Source organism: Pleurodeles waltl, chromosome 10 (assembly GCF_031143425.1).
Source record: "Pleurodeles waltl isolate 20211129_DDA chromosome 10, aPleWal1.hap1.20221129, whole genome shotgun sequence".
NCBI lineage: Eukaryota > Metazoa > Chordata > Amphibia > Caudata > Salamandridae > Pleurodeles > Pleurodeles waltl.
The window spans coordinates 995669228-995684103 of record NC_090449.1 but is presented as its reverse complement, the minus strand read 5'-3'; positions in this window follow the sequence as shown (position 1 = coordinate 995684103).

The window sequence follows — 14876 nt, the reverse complement described above, 5'->3', positions numbered from 1 at the left end:
TGAATATGGCATCTCTATGGTACACAGCAAAGTTACATGATTGAGAGAACACATTCCATGCCTGCAAAATAACCCTACTGAAAAAAACATTTTTAAGCATGGATATTTCGAAAAAGACAGATAACCTAAAGGTGTGAGCAAATAGTTTTAGTTTGTACGGAAGTGCAGGAAAGGCTGAAACACACATAAACAAGTTAGGCATGTGATAACACAAATGGATTGTAATCTGTGTGGAAGGTGATGGTGGAAGCAGTGATTTATTTGGGGGTTAGTTGTGGCCATGTGTACAGGGGAAGGTCATCCACATCCCTGGCTATGCAGCAATGGTTCTTGGCTATGGTCATGATGGTGGACTTGGGGTACAAGGTTTTGGGGCCTTCAGAGATTCAATGCAATTGAAAGCTATCCTGGAGCACGTGTGGGACATTCTGTTGAATCGATTTGTTTCCTTCCATCACCCAAGTTTGGCCCCCCAAGTATTGTCTTGTGATAATGTTCATACCCTTCCATGTCTAGAGGTCCATGATGCACAGAGTCCTGCTACTGAAAAAATTAATCTGTCTGAACAACAGACCATGACCAAATCAGTCCCTCACACGTTCGAAACCATCTCACCCAGACAATTTAGAGTGTTGACTACAGGTAAGTTGGAACTTGGATATGCAGTTTGGGAGAGATTGATTGCTCACCTGAGGAATGCATATGTTCTAGCAATGGAAAGAACTATGAAGTTACACTTGAGTTGGAAGGAAGTACTGGGGACTCACATGGGTTAGTAGCAATGTGTGTGAGGGGGCTTAGTGAGTCGTGTGTAGGCAGAACAAACACCTTTATCCACGTTGAAGAATGTGGAAGATTGCTCATTGAGGAAGAATGGTTCCAGGCATAAATATAATGGTAGGTGTGTCATCCTTCTCTGTGGATGGTGTGGGCCACTGAGATGGCAGCCTGAAACAGGATGGGTTATTCGCTTGGCATTTCATGATGTCCTCTTTTGGTTAATGGACAGCTCAATTAGCAGGTTCAAATCTGCAAGTTCACTGAAGCTAAAGGTGGTAAAAGAATCTGATACTGATATGTTTATTTCACATGACATATTTACACAGTCCAAGAGGACATGAGCAATGAAATTGTTGGTGCTGTGAATTTATAATGGGCCTTTGAAATCAGTCAGCAAAGTGCCATTCTTGCAAGTACCACAGGAGCTTTTTGTGTGGGTGGACCCTTAGATGTCAGCTTCTGTTCACCAGTGCTTCCAGACTTTCACTGACTTGTGTCAAGGAATGGTTCTGCAGGGAAGTAGAAACATAAGTGGCAAATGAGGCACATGGCACAGTGCAGTTTTTGCCAAGTAACACTGTTGTGGAGAAAATTCCTAAAATGTGTCTTATTATTATAATTAGCTAAATGTTTCCAAGTTTTGTGCTACATTTTTTCACATAACCTTCTTAAGGAGTTAAGGACCCAATTATGAGTAGTGAGCAAACTGTGAGATCAAATTGCACACCTGTGAATTACCATTTAGATCGATTGTCGTATTTAGTGGCTGTGGAGTTATCATCCAATTTTGGGTTGCACCTCTTGGAACAGAGAATCATATACAAATTATACCCATTTTTACTCTGGGATATGCAAAGTGTCAAAACATAGAGTACACTGTAATCAACAAAATGGCAAAAATCCGATAAGGTGAACCAGAGATATGAAATTTACAATTCTACATAAATATGGCTCAAATATGTCTTTGTCATTTTTTGAGTGAACAGGTCCAAGCTGAAACTGTAGCTGCCAACATGGAACCATAGGTCAGATACTTGAAGCAGGTTAGTCCCACTGAAAATCTTCAGCTTTTAAAATTGTAATCAAAAATTTTAAGTCCAAAAGCAGAAAGGGACATTGATTTTTTTTTGCTGTGCAGTGGGAAAAGCTACAATTTAATCCAGTGCTGTCAAAGTGCTGGTCAGATACATTTTTCCATCGGGCCCGCTTGAAGCTCTGAAGCTCCAGGGGAAAAGTTTTTCAGTTTCCAAAGTCCCTTCTAGCCCCTAAAAGAACCACAGAAGAGCACATCTCACATGAAGTCAGCCAGCTGACTCGTTGAGGTCACTTTTTGTCCTGAGTACATGGGGAAACAGGTCCAGTCTCTCAGGGCTCCTATCATGCCACAGACAGCAGGTCAAGGCCTCATCTGTTCTGTGGTTACTCTAGAAGGGGTACTTAGGAGGGTGCTTTGGGGTGCCACATTTATGGTTGATTCCAGCTAGTGGGTGGGATGACCCCAGGCACTCTCTAACCAATGGAACAAAAGTTCCTAGGGAGAACCTGGCCCTCTATGTCAGTAGTTCCTGTTTTGCTTGCTTCATGTGGGCCCAAAATGCCATGTCCCTGTGTTTTTTCAGGATAACCATAGACGTCAGCAACACTAACCTTGGGCTCTGTGGTTGGAGGTGTGTTTTGAAGTGAGCTGAGGAACTCACAAGTGTCCTTCCATATCTAGCACTGAATACCAGGTCGAAGCAGGCCCTGGATCCACACCAAGGCAGGAGACAGAAGTCTTATAAAACAAAAAAGGATCTCTCAGTACCCAGACAGGAGCTACATAGTAATTGATTTCTTGTGCTATTTGATCTCTCTCAGAGCGCAAATGTTTCACACGTGCTTCAGAAAAAATTGCCAGGTAGGATTTGACACTGTTGTTCCATGAGGATGCCTGCAGCCCCCACCCTGAATATTCGTTTGAGCATAGATGAGTCACCCTTGCCCATTCAGGTCAGCCTGGCAATCAAACTGACCTATTTTGCAGCTCTGGGGAATGATTTTACACCTTGTTCACAGTTAACCTAGGCCTAGAATAGACTGGGAGTTTCTGGAGAGTTAATGCAATTTAGCCTTCATGAGATTCATGCTGGGTTAAGGTAACTTTCCAAAAGCCATCTAGGCCTGATACAGTGAAAATAGCTTTTTGGGGCTTGTCACTCTAGGGACACATTAATGTTAATTTCCTACCTGCCTTACTTGGAAATACAATGCACCCTTGCCTGTGGGCTGCAAAGCCTACATAAGGGTGACTTACAAATATATAAAAGGGAGGTCTTTCCCTGTCAAAAAAGGGGTATTTTGAGAGTTTGCACTGCTGAATGTACACTGCAATATTAGGGCTACATGAGGCAGTCCCGAAACCATGATATTCTGCGACTACAATGGACAGCACAATAGGTGTTGAAGTCCATGTGGCATTTAACCTCCAAACCCAGGTTGCTTTTTTACACCATCTTGTACGGGGCTAGGCAAGTTAAGTGTAAAAGTGGTAATCGGGAATAAAACAATTTAACCATGTTTACAGAGGGAGCACAGGCACACGATTTATGATTACCAGAAGTAAACTGCACAAAGTTCTAAAGCTAGCACAAATACTGTCGGGAGAAAGCTGACAGATCTTAAGTCCTCACCAAGAAAAGGCAGATTACCTACACATCTTTAAATTGGTTTTGAAAACAGGAGATTTTATGTTGCTTCCAAACTCTTTAAACAAGGCCCAGTGTTTTGCTAATAGTAGTTAACTACATGGTTATGACTACAGGTGACACTTATTGTAGGCTTCAACTAGGCATGGCAAAGGCGTCTATGACAAGCACCAGATTTAAAGTTTGAGGAATCTCTAAAAATTAGGGGCCCTGCAGGAAAATACCAAATCCAGGGGGAAAAGCTAGAGACAAAAACCAAATGGCAGGGATGACACATACACTATGTATACTGATTCTGGACAACCATTATTTTCTGCATGGTCTTCTCTCCATCCAATGAGGGCAAAGGAGGTATTCTTACCAGTGCAGGATCCTTAGGGAGTGCCGATGTTGAAAATGTATCAGTTTTATATTTTTTGTACATCCCATCCACACTCTTATCAAATGACGGGAGCCCTGAGCAGGTTTAAAGAAGAAGGAATATTTGTATTATAACAAATGACAGTGCAAGCTTGATGGAGTTCTGTAAAATATTGTTTTGGGTGGTACATAAAATTCTATATTTTCCTCTAATTAATTTATCCATGCCCATGACCATTCTGCGGCCTTTAGTTATTGCATCACTGTGTTACTACATCCTTGTAAATAATTGGAGAAATGTCCTACTGAGTTACTTATTGGTTACTGACACTTGTCATAGTTTCCAAGTCAAGTGTTTGATCTCCAGCATAGCAGAAAAATAGTCTTTCATTTTCAGAGGTCACAAATTCAAATACAATTAACATTCAGTGATTAATTTGTAAAATAATAAGTACATGGGCCCAAAGCTTTGATCAGAAACTGTGACAGGGCGACACAAAGGTTGGGTCTTAAATTCTAAGGCTGCTAGTCTTGATTCTATCTTGTCTCGTTCATCCACAACCAGACAATCCTTGACCCTTTATTTGACTCTTTCAGGTTATTTTTTTCCAACCTTCCTTTCTTTGTCACCGTTTTGCCATGTTTCTCGTCCTCCACATGTGTTTTTTTCCTCTCTCTTACTCTGGGTCGAAATCTGACAAGAAAAATAAATGCTGGACACAAAAACAAGTGCCAGTTGGTCACCCACCTTTATCCACTGGTTCAAATTAAGAACTTTAAAGTTTTCAATTTTGAGTAAGGCAGAGAAACATTATTACATAAAATTTAGCTCCCCTTGTTCAGAGTTGGTAGGTTTTCCACATCTCTTTTTTCACACCAGTATTTCTGGCTGGAAAAATTGAAGCAGCAGCCAAGCATCATTCCCTGTTTTTTTTGGATGGGGGTATAAGGGGACCGTACAGGAAACACGCATATGCAATGCAATAGGTCTAGCATTTTCTTGAGTTAAGGCTATTGGCATCTTAAATTCGTAACTGGACTTTTCTTGCCACATAAATTGGTCAACCCTGTCTCATATTTTCATCTTTTCCTGCCATATAATTCCAGTGGCCAAGTATTTAACTAAAGCACTTCCATTTACCTTTTTCCTCTGCCTTAAAACATATACAATTATCAAATATATATTTATCAGAAAATAACATTTAGCATTAGAGTGTAATGCTCAAAACACCCTAACAAAAATCTGGAGGTTGAAAGGATAAAGGGAGTCGGGACCAAAGATGGAGAGGACAAGTGGCGTAGCAACGGTGCCATGGGCCCTGGCGTTAGAAAGGAAAATGGTTGACTCCAATTTCAGTAGGAAAATACAGCAGTAATTACAGTTGAGCGAGGTCCATAGGTCTCTGTGCCCCAGTGCCACTGCAACTGTTGCTCCATTGATAACTAGGCCTCAGGAGAGAAAGCGGATGGGACAGAATAAGAACAGCAAAAGAAATATAACAGACAAAAGGAAGAAAGAGAAGGGGTTGCAGAGGAATAAAAGAAGAAAGGGAAAGAAAAAAAAAGAAAATGTAAGCACAACTAAGAATAAAATAGAGCAAACATGTGAGACAAAAGAAAAAATGGAAGGAAGCTAGCGAACGAAAGATAAAGAGGAAAAAATTATTAAAGATGTTGAAAAGAAAGAGAAAAATGAACATGAGAAAAAAAGAGAGATGGTGAGAGAGATAAGCAGTAAAAGAACCAGGGCATGTATGTACTGACACATTTCCCACAGACACAGAATGGGAAAAACACTTTGACATTCGGGTCAGGACAAGTAATGTGTGGCTTTCACACACAGACAAGAAAAAGAGGGATTCATAGTAAAGCATGAATTGAGAGATAAAGTTCAGAAAAACGCCTGTGAAAGGAAGGGAAAAATAACTGAAAAAAAGTGAAAGGGCGCATACCGAGTCAAAGGAAAGAGCAAATAAAAAAGACAAAGAAAGAATGATGGGAAGGGAAAAAAATAGTAAAATAATGAATGCTTGATGAAGACAACAGAGAGGACTGAAACAAGGAAATAAATAACCACGTTTTTGTGAGTTTGAAAGAGGAGGTAGCAAGAGGAGGAGGAAAATAAGAAAAAGAGAGAGGAGTATAAATAAACAGTTGAAAGAAAGAGCAAAACTGTTCACGTGTAGATTTTAAGGGCTCGAAAGAGAAAAGTGAGGGATAAAGAAAACAGAGTAAAGGAAAGAACGGCGTGAGACAGGTGAACCAGACCCTCCCAAATAAAGATAGCAGGTAAGAATACATTTAATTGTCTCCTCCATGTCCTCAAGTCAGAGTGTGGAACAGCTGAGGGCACTGCACAACAGCAGGAGGTGCATTAGCAGAGTTGCATGTGAACCCCAGTACAGTAATATTGTGGCACTTCAGATCAGGATTGGGGGTATAGACAGAGCTGTGTCCCGGCTCAGTAGTGGAATAACTGAAAGGCAGTGGGTGAGGAATGAGAAACAGAGTACTGTGCAATTCTTGGTATTAGAATAATGGGGCGCTGCAGGTTAGGGTTGAGGTGCACTGACAGTTGTAGGTGGGCTGCAGTACTTGAATAGAAATGGACACACAAAGTCAAAAGTGAGGTATGTTAATGGAGCTATGTGTGGAACATAGTACTGGTGTGCCAGTGTTGCCGAGTGTTAGCCTGGAGGTGCCCTGGTGTATTACTGAGAAGAAATGTGCACTGAATGTTAGAATTGATGGATTCTGGCAGAGCTGTGGTGGTTCCCATCATCAGTGGTGTTGGATGTTAGACTTGAGGTGCACTGGCTGAGCTGTGTTTTGCTCTTTTGGGTAAAGTATTGGCTTGGCAGTGGGACTGAATATTAGGATTGAGCTGATGTAATGGAACTGCATGTGAGGGGAGTCCCAGTATAGAAAAGGAAGTGACCTCATCAGGGTAGAACTGAGGTGCACTGATGGAGCTGCGCCCAAGTTCCTATTACTGGAACAGCAGAGTGTACTGACTGTAAGTACTGAGGTGCTCTGGCAGATGGCATGTGTGGGGTTCTGGCACGGGCATGGCTGAGGGGCTTGGAATGTGTGAACTGAGTTGCACTGATGGAGCTGCGCCGAGGTCCAAGTACTGGAACAGCTTTGTGTACTGACTGTAAGAACTGAGGTGCTTTGGCAGACAGTGTGTGTGTGGGGTTCTGGCACTGGCACAACTGAGGGGCTTGGAGTGTGTGAACTGCGGTGCACTGATGGAGCTGTGCCCGAGGTCCCAGTACTGGAACAGCAGTGTGTACTGACTGTAAGAACTGCAGTGCTCTGGCAGACAGTGTGTGGCATTCTGGCACTGGCACAGCTGAGGGCTTGGAGTGTGTGAACTGTGGTGCACTGATGGAGCTGTGCGCGAGGTCCCAGTACTGAAACAGCAGAGTGTACTGACTGTAAGAACTGAGGTGCTCTGGCAGACAGCGTTTGTGGTGTTCATAGCACTGGCATGGCTGAGGGCTTGGAGTGTGGGAAGTGCAGTGCACTGATGGAGCTGCGCTTGAGGTCCTAGTACTGGAGCAGTAGAGTGTACTGACAGCAAGAACTGAGGTGCTCTGGCAGACAGTGTGTGTGAGGTTCCTGGCACTGGCACTGCTGAGGGCTTTGAGTGTGTGAACTGAGGTGCACTAATGGAGCTGTGAGCGGGATCCCAGTACGGAGCAGAAGTGGGCACTGTCTCTAAGGATTGCAGATCCCTGGTAGAGCTCGGTGCCTAGGCTATAAGCAATTACAAGCGATCCTCTGCCCTTGTTCTCAGGACACAGGCAGGCAAACTTGCTTAAGAAAATCCAAGCCAAGGAAGGGCAGGAGCTAGGCAGCAGAGAGAGGGTGCAGAGAGCCTACAAAGACCAAATGTGACCAAGATAACGGCCTGATTTATAGCCTTGTTTACAGCTAAGCTCAGAGGAAGAATGCTCTGCAAATAAAAAGAGTAGCTTCCCGGAACATGAGTAGGAAACAAAGTAAAACAAGCATTTGCAATGCAGCGGGTCTTGCATTTGCTTGAGTTGGAGCTATTAGTGTTGTAAACTCCTAACCGGACTTTTCTTGCCACACAAACTGAAAGGAAAAAAACGACTGCGATTGCGCCATGTAAAACCCAGCGCGATCATGCTGCGTGGAAAATAAAAAAATAAAGAAGTGCAGAAACCAGGCTGAAAACACGGAGTCTGGTATGTTTTCAGTAGTTGGTCAGTACGCTCGAGAAGGGCTAAACACTGTAATAGGTATGACGTATGCATTCCTTTCACTAATGAAATCAAGCGGATTTTAAAAGGCAAGCCCACGGGCCAATGAAAGTGACAGGCATGACATGGGCGTGGTTAAAAGCCCAAAGAGAGATTACAACAGGGACGGAAACTTGTGCGCTCAACTCTAAAAAGTCCCCTACAGACCATATAAACAGGACAAAGCATATTTATACAGTCGTTGGTCCCTGCTCCCACAAAGAAGGAGGGACAAAGAGGCATGACTGACCACTAGCAAGCTAGGATTTTTAAATGACACTTAAACTAACAAATGAAATAGCTGGAAGCCCACAGAAGAAGTATACTTAAAAGTATACAAGAGGTCGAACACGTATACTCTACCTAAAAACCTTCCACTTCTCTCCCCTACTCCCCCAGCACCTCCCTCTTTCCCTACACTATCCACAGGTTCTGGCAGATATTTACCACGCGCTCAGAGCAAGCTGTAAATGTATGCGTTAAAACACCATGTAATTGAGAATTCCGTGTGGTTTTATAACCTGATAAATCTGGCTCACATGGTAATTCCGCATTTCGTGGGGTTTTGCTCGTAATTGCAGGTACGATAGTGAATTTACCCCACAATGATGATAAAATTATGTGTACTTTTAAAGTTGCCGCTTTACAGTGCCTCTAGTAATCAGGTCCTATATTAGGTAATAACATCAACTGTTCATACACTCGGCATTGAATGTGGAATAGGAAAAGCAATTATTGGTAATATAAAAGCATTTCCACGCTCTTCTCAGTTGGCCCCTGATGGTGCTGAACGCTGGAAAACCAAAGTGCCCAAATAAACAATAAACATTGAGAGGTCCTCCTTCTGGCACATTTGCAGTGACATGTTTCCTAGGAAACCAGTATGCCGCATGATGAGCAGAAGGCACAGATTTTACAAATTAAAAAAAAGAAAATCTAGCGATCTAGCGATAATAGATTTACCAGTTACGGTCTGAGAAATGAGAATACGGGTCAAAGGGCATTTTTTTTTACCAACTTGTTGCTTACAGACTCTCTCACCTTTGTTTTTCGATAGTAATTTCTGATTGGGGGCGCTGTACCAGAGCCTCAGCAGTTTGTTAACCCAGGAGCGTTCTAATTAGCCGCCCCAAATGGTCTGCTGTGCTGTCAGACTCGTGCCTCAGACCTTCTCGCTGGCCGCCATGTATCATTGTTCGTCGAATGACAGCAGCCAGGCTATGAAAGGTGTAGATATTAAATGAACAGCCGTAGTAAACACTGCTTCTGCACTTCACATCTCAGCGGAGCCAATGAAGTGGCTGACACAGAGTTCATGCTGATATGCAGGCATTGACAGATGGGCATCATTTAACACAATACATCAGCGGGCAACCCACGTACCACAGCTGTCCTCCACTAAGTGAATTAGATCAGGGTAATTAATCTAAGGCAGGATGTATCACCAAAGTGGGCCCTAAGCAGAATTAGAAAAGAATCAAATACTCATTTAAAAAGCTTCACCACTTTGACCATTTCACTGCTGCCTTTGACATCTTTAGCCTGTAGTGTTAGACCACGGGAAAAACACCATAGCTGGGCAATTTTTCCAAGTGCAAGGGGGAAAGTTTGCGCTAGAACCTGGCATATTTGCAGTGCTATTTTCGACTAACGCTTAATGAATTCACAGTGCAAAAAACACGTTTAGTACCAAATAAGTGTTTGCAAATGTGGATTCAAGACTAGATACAAAGGTTTACATCTGCGAAAAATTTAGAGGAAGGGCTAATATTTCAAATTTTGGTGAAGCTACTGTTTTGTCTCTTTTTGAACTAGTGATTAACCAAATTGTATTTGTTTTTAGAGGCACCAGGGGCCTCATGTACAGAGCTTTTTTACTCGTCGCAAACAGCCCGATTTGCAGAATCATTGCAACAAGAAAAAAGCATTTTGTGAGGCACAAACCCTCATTTTTGCGATTCGATAATCTCTTTACTGAATCGCAAAAAGGGTTTGCAACTTTTAATTAGGAAGGGACGTACCCTTCTTAATTGCGAGTCGCAGTGTGATGTATGATTGTTTTTTGACTGTGAATGCGGTCACAAAACAATAGCAGTTAGCACCAATTTCAAATTGTTGCTAACCCTTTCGCAAATTAGAAGGGGTCCCCATGGGACCCCTTCCCCTTTGTGGATGGATGCAAAAATGTTTTTTCAGAGCAGGCAGTGGTCCTACGGACCACTGCCTGCTCTGAAAAAGTGAAAAGAAAACTGTTCATTTTTTTTCAATGAATCAGGTTTTCCTTCAACGAAAACGAGCTGCATTTAATTGAAAAGTACAATGCTTTATTTAAAAACAGTCGCAGACATGGTGGTCTGTTGTCCCCAGCAGGCCACCATCGCTGTGAGTGCGACCATTCTCAATGGGTCGCTAATTGCAACCAGAATATTTATGAAGTAGGTCATTGGCGACCCCATTGGGAATCACAGAGTGTCATTGACACTGTTGTACATCAGGTTTTGTGACCCGCAAATTGCGAGTTGGTAAGACTCACAATTTGCGACTCGCAAAACTTGATATTTGTACGTGACCCGAGGTTACTCCAAACCAGAAGAGTGTCCCAGAGTTGAGCAGTTAGACAAGAAAAATATCATCTTATTGCAAAGACATCTTCAGAACACACAATAGGGAGTGTGTTATTTGAAACTTAAAGGACATGTGGACACTGAGAGGTATATATATATATATGAGATTTTGGCACAGTGCAGTGCAGCAAGTCACCTTGCTGTGCTGCCCTGTGTCAAAAGGACAGTGCAGGAATGCTCCGTATGTATGGCATGCAAACCATTCCTGCCCTTTCCTCCCGTGCTGGCACCGTTTTGACAACCTAGTGTCAATGCAGGCACCCTTGCACCAAGGTGTCTGCATTGCATGCAGAACTGTTTTAGTGCACGAAGGGGCACCTTCCTACATATAAAACAATCCTGGGAGGCTTTTTCATCTTTCTATGTTGCTGCATTCTGCAGCACACATGGAAAAAGGAAAAAAACAAAAGGAGAAATAATGATATTTATTCTTGTTACACCTCCATTGGGGAGCTGTAAGGTTTTGGTCCATACCCAGAATCACAAGGTATTGTGAATTTGGGGATGCATGAAACTCCATGGGTTTTACGTAGGAACACCCACCGCAATGCCCATGGAACACCTCCCCAGAGCAGAGTAAGGCAATCCAATGATTTGTGTTGCCTTGCCTTACTCCATATTTATGAGGCTGTTCAAAGCCACGCAAAGAGGCTTTGTGTGGGTACATTAATATGATTTAATGGTTTTGAAGGAAAGTGCCCTCTTTCTTGGTATGGTTACCAACATATTCTTCCTATTGTCAGTGTGATTGACTGTGTTCACTGGGATCCTGCTAACCAGGACCCCAGTGATTATGCTCTGTCCTCTAAATTTGGTTGCTACTACCCTTTTCTCCCAACAGTTGGCATACTGGTGCCCCCATGTAAGTCCCTAGTAAATGGTACCTAGGTACCCAGGGCATTGGGGTTCCAGGGGATCCCTAGGGGATTCAGCAGTTATTCTGCCACCCACAGGGAGCCCATGCAAACGGTTCTGCAGGCCTATCATTGCAGTCTGCGTGAACCGGGTGCACACACCAGTTTCACTACAGGTAACTGCACCAGGTCCCTGTAAGTCACCCCTGTGGTAGGCCCTCTCAGCTCAGAGGGCAGGATGCAGGTACCTGTGTGTGAGAGCACCCGTGCACTAGCAGAGGTGCCCCCATGAACTCCAGCTCCATTTTACGGGACTTCGTGAGCACTGGATGCCATTTTACGCGTGTACTGGGCATAGGTCACTAACTCCAAATCTAGGCATGTTTGGTATCAAACATGTTGGAATCATACCCCAATACTGTTGCAAGTATTGTAAGTATAATCCCATGCACTCTGGAGGCTCCTTGAGGACCCCCAGCATTACTACCACCAGTCCTGCAGGGTTTTCCCTTGCAGCCCAGCTGCTGCCACCCCTCAGATGGGTTTCTGCCCTCCTGCTGCTTGATCTGATCTAGCCCAGGCAGGCAGAACAAAGGATTTCCTTTTGGGATAGGAGGTAACACCCTCTCTCTTTGGAAATAGGTGTGATTGGTTTGGAACAGGTAGCCTCCCCAAGCGACTGGTTTTGCTTTGAAGGGCACATTTGGTGTCCCCCATGCATAAATCAGTCCACACCGGTTGGGGGAACCCCAGTTCCTGCTCTGGGGCAAAACTGGACAATGGAAATGGGAGTAACCTTTCCCCTGTCCATCACCACCCCAGGGGTGTTCCCCAGAGTTTCTCCAGAGGGTTCTGCCATCATGATTCCAAGGTTGGCAGGGAACTCTGGGAGCATCCGAGTGGCCAGGCAGCTGATAGGTAGTTACCTGGTTAGGTGACTAAGCCCCCTGTTTGGGCTATATAGGTTCTTCCTCTGGGGTGGGTCCTCAGATTCGGCTTGCAAGACTCCAGCAGGACTCCACTGCAACCTCTACTGCAACTTCTGGCCTCAGGAACCACGAATGGACCTTCCAGGAACCTACAAGCTGCAGATCCATGAGGAAGACTCTTCTGCATCGTTGTATCCGGAACTCCTGCTAGCTTTGCAACATTTCCCCGGTTGTGCTTCCTAAGAAGACTGCTACTCTTCAGCCTGCATAAGAAGAAGAAGGAATCTCCCTTCGGGTGAAGGCATCACCCGCTGTAACTACAGGTACCTGGCTGCATCGATGACCTGCTATGTGGACCCCCCCTCATCGTAAGTAGCATGGGTCCTGCATCATGGGTGGTGGTCTGGAGAGTTGCCATTGGTCCTCTCTACCAACTGTCACGCTTTGGCAGTGGTAAGTCCTTCTCACTTCATGCAAGACAGCACCCATGTGCACTGCATCCTTTGCAGCTGCCAAGGCTTGTTGATTCACCTTTAAGGGGAACTTCAAGTGAGATGTAACTCCAGCCCTCACCACTCCCTTCTGCAACATCTGGACCTCTGCGTGGTCCTATGGCAACATGGGAGCAACTTCTGTGCTGCGTGGGCTGCTTCAGCAACTTCAGTGTCCCTGTCCTGTGGGACATCTGTGGGTGCTCCCTCTGCTCCTGTGGGCCTTCTGCAATGCAGAGGGTCCCCTCTGAATCCCCCTCCTGGGTACAGTCCTCCTGGGCCTTGCTGGTCCCCGGCAGCACCCCTTTTCCTCCAACCGTGAGTTTGCCTTTGCCAAGGCTTGTTGGTGGAACTCCTTCACCAACACCCATCTGCAATCCAGCTTCCAGTATGGGACACCTTTGCATGCATCAGGAATTCTTCTCCAGCTTCTGTGCTACAGTGCTGACCTGTCTTCCTTCTTCATCGACCAACTTCAAAAGGTACCTCTGGGTGGATAGTATCTCCTTCTCCCCCTGGACTCCACAGAAACTCTGGACTTGGTCCCCTGTCTCCACAGGTCTCCATCTTCAGTTTTCCATTGCTGGTTTTTTGCATGATGTCCTGGGTGTCTTCATTTTCTTCTTTTCATCATTTCGCGTGGTTTTTGGGGAAATCCAGTGTTTTACTCCTGCATTCCTGGTCGCTGGGGCGTACTACATTACTTACCTGTGTGGTTTCCCAGTATTGTCAGCTCCCCTCTACACAATTTACTTACCTAGGTGGGGGCCCTGTGTTGCATTCCACTTTCTTAATATATGGTTTGGGCTCCCACAGGGCTACCATTGCATATTACTATTTTACACTGTTTTCTAACCTTTTTATGCCTCTTACTGTTATATATATATATATATATATATATATATATATATATATATATATCCTATTGGAGGGTTGTCTCTCTAGTATTTTCTGATACTGTGTTCCAAAAATAAAATACCTTAATAACCTTTCTTTTGCTGCCCTTCTGCTGGTGAGAGCTTCTTGCACAACATGTCCACTATCAGCAAGCAGAGCTTCCTCCTACCCACACTCCCAAGCCCTAGATCCCCCCTGCTATCTTGCAGGGCACTTAGAGGTAGTGGAGTACTGATCTTCCCCAACTGGCCCTCTGGCAATATAAAGGGGCCCGCATTACCAGTGCCGGATTAAACCCTGTGGAGGCCCCTAGGGAGTCGAAATTGTGTCCCCCCCTCGCAAATTATCTCCTAATATGTTTTTTAACTCTACCAACCAACAATTTTATTAAACCAATTTTACTACACAAAACTAAACATTACATGTACATAGTTTGCACCAAATTGTTTTACAAACTGATAGATGGCAGAAGATGAGCTTTTAAGAAACAAACTGTTATGTGAATCTGATGTCAGTGGTTTATGTACCAGTTGTTAATGGGTACTTTACACTAATACAGCATTTTCTCTATAGAGCATTTAATGTAAAGTTTTCATTTCTTTGAGTTAATGCATTTTTTCTATCCTTTGGTAACACTTTATGAAAGCTTGATTGAAATTTTCTTTCAAGATCAAATCAATATTATTTTGATCTGTTGTCATGGGGCCTCTAAAAAGAATGGGCCGGTGCATACTTTGCTATTTGGTAAACCGTCACTTAGCATCACTTGCCCTGGAGAGACACTTCTAGTCTAGAGGGGGCTGCTGCAGCCCTAAGCAGGGCATCAAGTAGCTTCTCCTTCCGGTTCCCATGATTCTGCTGTTGCCTCCTTCCAAGTCTAGGTCAAATTCTCTGTCTCTGCAGGGGGATATGAGCATGAGTGGAAAATTCGAGATGCCAAGCACCCGTGGTCAATCCTAGGATGCCACATCCTTCCTCCATTCCTC